Genomic DNA, 7,205 nt, shown 5'->3' with positions numbered 1-7,205 from the left:
ATTACACCATCTTCATGGTCTCATGGGACCGGGTCAGCGCTCTCGGTAAGGGACAAGCTTCACTAGACTTATATTAGAATTTGGCGCCAAGTACGGAGTTGAGGTTAATTTTTGAGGCTCTCCCCCCCCCCCCAGTTCTCTCTCTCTCATTATATATATATATAGATATATATAATATATATATTATGATAATATAATATATATAATATTAATATATTATATTATAATATATATATCGCTTTACTCGGGAATAAGCTGACAAACTACTTGTTCGTTGTTCGGGCGGGAATGGGGGAGTAAGAGAAGGAGTAGTGAAAAAAGTAGTTTTGCATTGAGTAAAAGGTACAGGAATTTTAGGATAGGATATTTATGATTAAATGAAAATATGAAAAAGTGAATAACGCGCATGTTAAGCAGTATAGAAGAATTATCTTTAATGATGAAATATAACGCATTTATTTTTTCGTTAGGTGAAACAACGGACTATCGGTCTATAGATTTTAGCCCAATTTAATTTATTTGATGTACTGAATTTAGAGGATATATTTTTGTTCAATTATTTGGGTTTCCACTTATAACTGAGAGTATATGAACAAGTTTAATTTGCGTCCTTTTTATTTGATCCTTGTTGGTATGAGTAGTACTAATTATGAGTATAATTATAAAGACCACTTCACGTTAAGTTAGGAATATAATGTTCAAAAACTTGAGCGTCAGGTGAAAATCATGCACGCTTCCGAGTAAGCTGGAGGGGTCGGATCCCGCCTTGTTATTCTCTGGTCTAGATTAGGAAATCATTGGTTGCCTTTCTCGTAGCGCCATATATATATATATATATTATATATATCTTATATATATATATAGTATATATATATATATGAGTGTGTGTGTATTTATAAAATATGCATACCATGCATATATATATACATATATATATATATATATATATATATATCTATATATATATTATATATATATATTATATATCTATAATTTCATACTATAATGGGGGGGGCGCAATGTCTGTACTGTCTGTCTGTCTGTCCATTCAACCCTCACGGCCAAACTGCTGGTCAGATGGGCATGAAACTTGGCAGGGTTATGGTGGGGATCCCTAAGATGGTTTGTAATTGGGTTTCATCCAACCTACCCCCCCTCCTTTGTAGGGGGTGGGGGTGAGAAGGGATTCCCTGAAACGGAGCTGTTTCTGGCCGTAAAACGAGGCCGTTTATTCCCGTAGACTTAGTTACGTTACGATTTTTCATACATAATTTCTGTACAACTTCCCCGGAGAAAGTCGCGAATTTTTCAGCTCGGACACAATAGAAGATGAAAATTATCATCAATATCCGCAAGATTTTTTGAATAACTTAAATCCATCGGGACTGCCAGTGCACAAAATAACGTTGAAGAAGTACTGCCCGGTAATGTTGCTTCGGAATTTCGATCCTGCCAATGGACATAACAAAAAGGAAACTGACAAGTTCCTACTTCCTACTTTTTTTTGGAAGAAACAGGATCATAAGAGCATTTATCAGTAGCCATAACGCACTGACATACAAGTTGCGTCTTTGCAGTAACATAATGAAAAGAAAGATACTTTATTATTCGTATCACCGTGCAAGGTAATTGACAAAGAAACGAACCAATCAAGATCCCTGTTCCGTTAAATGAGTCACCGACAAGAGAGAGAGAGAGAGATAGAGAGAGAGAACCATTTAACGACATTAATGCACTACAATTTTATAATTTTATCTTGCTATCGAAAAATGAGAGAGAGAAAGAGAGAGGAGATAATTTGTGATTTGAGAGCTAAGTAATCCGATAATCCCATCACCGTTTTCGTTACTGGACTTACATTGAGAGAGAGAGAGAGAGAGAGAGAGAGAGAGAGAGAGAGAGAGAGAGAGAGAGAGAGAGAGAGAGAGAATCATTAAAAGAGGGTAAACAATAATGAATACGAACTTCTTTACGTTCATTGATCGTCCCTTCACTTACTTTAAGAGAGAGAGAGAGAGAGGGAGGGGAATATCATTAAAAGAGGGGAAACAACAATGAATAAGAATTTCTTTCTCTGCGTTCAGTGATCGTCCCTGAATTACTTACGAGAGAGAGAGAGAGAGAGAGAGAGAGAGAGAGAGAGAGAGACTATTCGTGTTATCGCCCTTATTTTAATATTGCTGAACAAATGGTACATATAAATTTTTCACCCATCGTAGATGGGTAAGTTTGCTAGTATATATAATGTATATAAGTTTATGATACACACACACATATCTTTGCAGGCAACGTCTTCTTTGGTGGGTATCTACTGACTAAAGCCATAGGTCTGCAGCTTAAGTTTTGATCTATATCTGATAATCCTGTCTGACTATTATATGTTAATAAAGTAAAGTTCTTCATCACTGTACTGAAACCCCTGTTAAAGATACTCCACGGAACCCTTGTTTGAAAGTTTTCTTTTCAGCGTAACATTGGTTTCCGATGCAGAACGTCTTAGAAATTCAAATATTTAGAAAAAAAAAGGTACTCAACTCACTGACATAGGCCTACTCGGACTAACGAAGTGTGTTTTTCATTTGACTTTCTTACCTCTTCCACCATGCCTCCGCCTATACTTCTTCTTTCCTCTTCCACATCTCCCCACGTTGTGTCCTCAGAACACGTAGACATTAGTTAAGATTCATTGCAGCATACCTTCGGTCTCTAGCTGCAACTTCTTTATCCCTTTTACTGTCCCTCCATTCATGTTCTCTTTCTTCCATCTTACTTTCCACCCTCGCCTACCAATTGTTTCATAGGGCAACTTCCTGTTACACATCTCAAACCTTAATATCCTTTCCAGCGCTGAATGACCTAATACGTCCTTAGCGCTTGGCTTTTGGCCTAAATCCTGTATTCCTCTTCCACTTCTCTTTCCTCATCTTCTTCTGCTCTTTCTTCACCTGCGGCAGCGGCACGGACGAATTATGATGCCCATTCTGAGCTACGGCTACCAACTGAACGACTGCCTGGTGGGGATCTTGGGAGCCATCTGCTTCATGATGTCCAACATCATCATGGCCACGGCGCCCATGGGGTGGGTTATGTATGTAGGTGAGTGATAGAAGGCACAAATATCTAGATCGTACAGATTTTATACCACCGTACGGGAAACGTAAAGTAGACGGTCACACGAAGATAATACTTTAATCCCCGAGGGGCTAGTACTAAACACGGCGTCCGAAGGAGCTTCTACCACGTTTAGTACTAGCACCTCGGAGGCGAACGTGAAAAAACATTAACGAGAGCTAGTACAATGTTTTCGAATGATATCGACAAAATAAAACATAGTAAACATATATATGACATAGAGAAAATGTAAATAAAAAAAAATGTCCATTAATTATATTCTAGCGATAAACTGTGTAGATCACTGCTACCTAAGTAGAATCGTGACACGTAGAGAAATAGTAGTCATGCCGTTTATAAAATATAATTTCTCGTTTACTGAAAACTTTTTTCCTTCAAAATATTAATAGTAAAAATAATATAAAATAATTGTGGGCTGGATATCTTATTTTTATTTTCATGATTCTTCGCTTTTCAGAGCTAGGTCTACAACTTTTTTTCTGGTTTAACTTCAAGCTTAGGCCTCAGGAAAGGACATGAGGTTTGCTAGTCCCATTGGCCTCTGTCCTATGAGACTGTATGAAAAAGTTTATTCTTTCTGTTTGAGCCTAGATTTGATAGGTTGTGCAGCGCCTCAGTGGCGTGGTTGGTATGGTGGTGGCGTCCCGCCTCGGTGGTCGCGGGTTCGATTCTCGGCCATTCCATTGAGGAGTGAGAGATGTGTATTTCTGGTGATAGAAGTTCACTCTCGACGTGGTTCGGAAGTCACGTAAAGCCGTTGGTCCCGTTGTTGAATAACCATTGGTTTCCATGCAACGTAAAAACACCATACAAACAAAAAGATAGGTTTTGCGTATAGTGATCCAGGTAAAAAAAAAAAAAAAAAAAAAAAAAAAAAAAGAAAGTCAGAAAAAAAAGCTACATTTAATAACTTTTCCAGAATAGTGACCCCTAGTGACCCCAAGGGTTTTGGGTTTTAATCGGCATGTATCCACGTATCCATTTTTGCGGCGTGTTTAGTAGAAGCCAGTTAAGGATTACTGTAAAAACATGAATAAAAGACTGTAAAATATCAAAAATAAAATGACCTCCAAGAATGTCGTGAACTTTTCTTCCCTGTGACTTCGTTAACGGCCTCTGTAAATCACTGATTTTTCCTACAAAATTGCGACTTTTTTTCGTCACCACACTCGCGTGCCATCTCTAGAGAAAAAAGCTGTGCTTTAGGGAACTTAAAACCAATACGCCACTTCTCTCGTCTCTCTCACCTCACTCTTCAAACGTTATGAGATCAGATTGTGACTGACTTGCACATTTTTCTCGTTCCTAAGGCCTTTAACAATATCTGAAATAACGATGCATTGGTTTGAATTCAGTTAAACACATAATATTATTATGATAGTGATTGCTAGGTTACTGGGAATCTACATACTTGTATCCAAAGTGGGACAATGAAAAAGGACAACAAAATCCCGTAGACTTTATCATTCCAATGCCTCTCGGGACAAATTGCTGGATGAGTAATTTCATTTAAACGCACCTGTATGACATTACAAAATGGAACTTTCCCGTGCTTTTGATGCATCTGATTATATTCAAGATTGAGGAAATTATAGGCCTCTAAGTAATCGTTTAGTAAAAGCCGGTTGCGCAGACGAAACCGTCACGCTGACATTACCATTACTAAAGTAGATTCACATCAATCGTGCATTTGATGTCTAGGCCAGTCCCTTACGACGCTCCTGATTGGCTGTTGATAAGCCAATCACAGGGCTGGAAACTCTCAGTCTCTCGAGAGCGTTCACATGGGTAGGATCTATGTTCCACCTCTCCTGAGGTAGTACGTCTTTCAGGAGAGGTGGATCATAGATCTCACCCATGTGAACTCTCTCGCGGGACTGAGAGTTTCCAACCCTGTGATTGGCTTATCAACAGCCAATCAGGAGCGTCGTAAGGGACTGGCCTAGACATCAAATGCACGGTTGATGTGAATCTACTATAGTGTTGTTATTATTCGACAGCGAACCAAAGCAAGTAAAAAATGCACCAAAGTTTATTCTGCACAATCGAGTTTTCTGTACAGCCGCTATAGCGTATAGTCAAAGCTGCGGCCATGAAGCTTTAACCACGACTGACGGTGGTGACCTGTCCTATATCATTACCAATAGAACGATCATGGCTGAACTTTAACTACCTTACTAAAATAAAAAAATACTGAGGCTAGAGGGCTGCAATTTGATATGTATAATGATTGAAGGGTGGATGACCAACATACCAATTTGCAGCCCTCTAGCCTCGGTAGTTTTTAAGATCTGAGGGATGACAGAAAAAGTGCGGATGGATAGACAAAGCCGGCACCATAGTTTCCTTTTACAGAAAACTAAAATCCTAGAACCTCTCTAAGGCCGCGTGCGGGTATAACTATGACATAATCATGATACTGGCTTCAGTAGTAATGCATTGTATCTTGCTTGAACTTTTAAAAGTTCAATCATTATTATATTTATCATCGTTATTATTATTTACTTGAGGTTGTTTGCAGCGTCCGTTTGGCCATTTGTTGCTGCACCTTTCATTCCTTTTACTGTTCCTCCATCCGCATTCTTTCCTCTCTCTTCTAACAATTGTTTCACAGTGCAAGTGCTTTGAGATTTTCCTTCTGTTACACCTGTTGCCCCTTATTCTCAATTTTCCTTTCAGCACTGACTGACCTCGTAGGTCCTAGCTCTTTGCCTTTGGCTTCAGTTCTACACTCTATTCTGTTCTATTATTAATGTTATTATTTTTAACATGAACACAGTGGTGGAACCTTCCTCCTTCAGCGGGACGAGTTTCGCCGTCGTCCCGCGGAGCGCTGTCGAAGCTTGTCCGCCGGAGGAAAACTGGGCAGCATCTTCGCCATCGTCGCCCTCGGGGAGACGATCATTCCGCTCTTCAACGGACCCTTCTTTACGGCCGTCTACAAACGCCACCATCGACGTCTTTCCTGGCCCTCGATCTTCGCCATAGCGGCCTGCATATTTGCCTTTCTCTGCTTCGTCTACACGTCAGTATCTTTGTATCATATCATATGCATTGATAGTATATATATATATATATATATATATATATATAGATATATATATATATAATATATATATATCTATATATATATAATATATATATATATATATATATATATATATATATATATATATAATCTATTTGAGTTTGTATGTCCGAGTGTAAATTAATGAATTTTTATTTCCTTTCCAGGTGGCTGTATACCCATCCAGTTAAACGGAAGTCTTTAGTCCATTTGATTTATTCAAAATGTTCATAGAAAACTGTGGCGGTAGAACCTTATAATAACGATAAGTTATTTTTGATATCATAACTTGAATCTTGTCATAGATGTCAATCATTATTCAAGTGGAAACACCATGGTATAATTCAACATTAAAGAACATACGCGGAAATAAAACAAACACCAACCGTCGATCTGGGTCATCCATCTGCGCCTGCGCACTGATGGGGGTTACAACTTTGAAAGTCGACTCTGATTCTTTACACACTTTGTTAAAGACCTCATTCGAGCTTTACGCGGCCGCAGAATAACAGGCTGCGCAGTGCTGGGGGAAAAGTTCTTTTTAGCCTGAATTCTTTTACCTCGAGTTAAATTCCTAGGCACTGCGCGTCGTGCGCGAATGGCTACCAATACATTAACATTTCCTCTTGTAAAATGACGAATAATCATGCAAGGATATCGTAAATTCCTTTTTAATAAAGTGGAGAAGATAAAAGTTTGATTGTGGTGTGCATTAAAACATGAAAATATTTCACGTAATCGCGCGTCGTCAAAGTGAAACTGTTTCCTCGAATCAGAAGCATTCAGATTTGACGAAGCCGAAACGATCTTACTTCGAAATGATCCTGAACTCATCTCTGGCAGCCTTTTGGCTCCGCTCGCCGAGGAACACTACCAAAAACACCACCTCATCGAACGCATCTCCGAGTTTTGGGTGGAGACAAACGCCCGAGTGATCATCATGGCACCCAGCCGGACGAAACGGATGAGCGGGAAATGCGCAGCTCCCGGCGACGGCGTGAACGTC

Source organism: Macrobrachium nipponense, chromosome 18 (genome assembly GCF_015104395.2).
Source record: "Macrobrachium nipponense isolate FS-2020 chromosome 18, ASM1510439v2, whole genome shotgun sequence".
Lineage (NCBI taxonomy): Eukaryota > Metazoa > Arthropoda > Malacostraca > Decapoda > Palaemonidae > Macrobrachium > Macrobrachium nipponense.
This window is presented reverse-complemented; position numbering follows the sequence as displayed.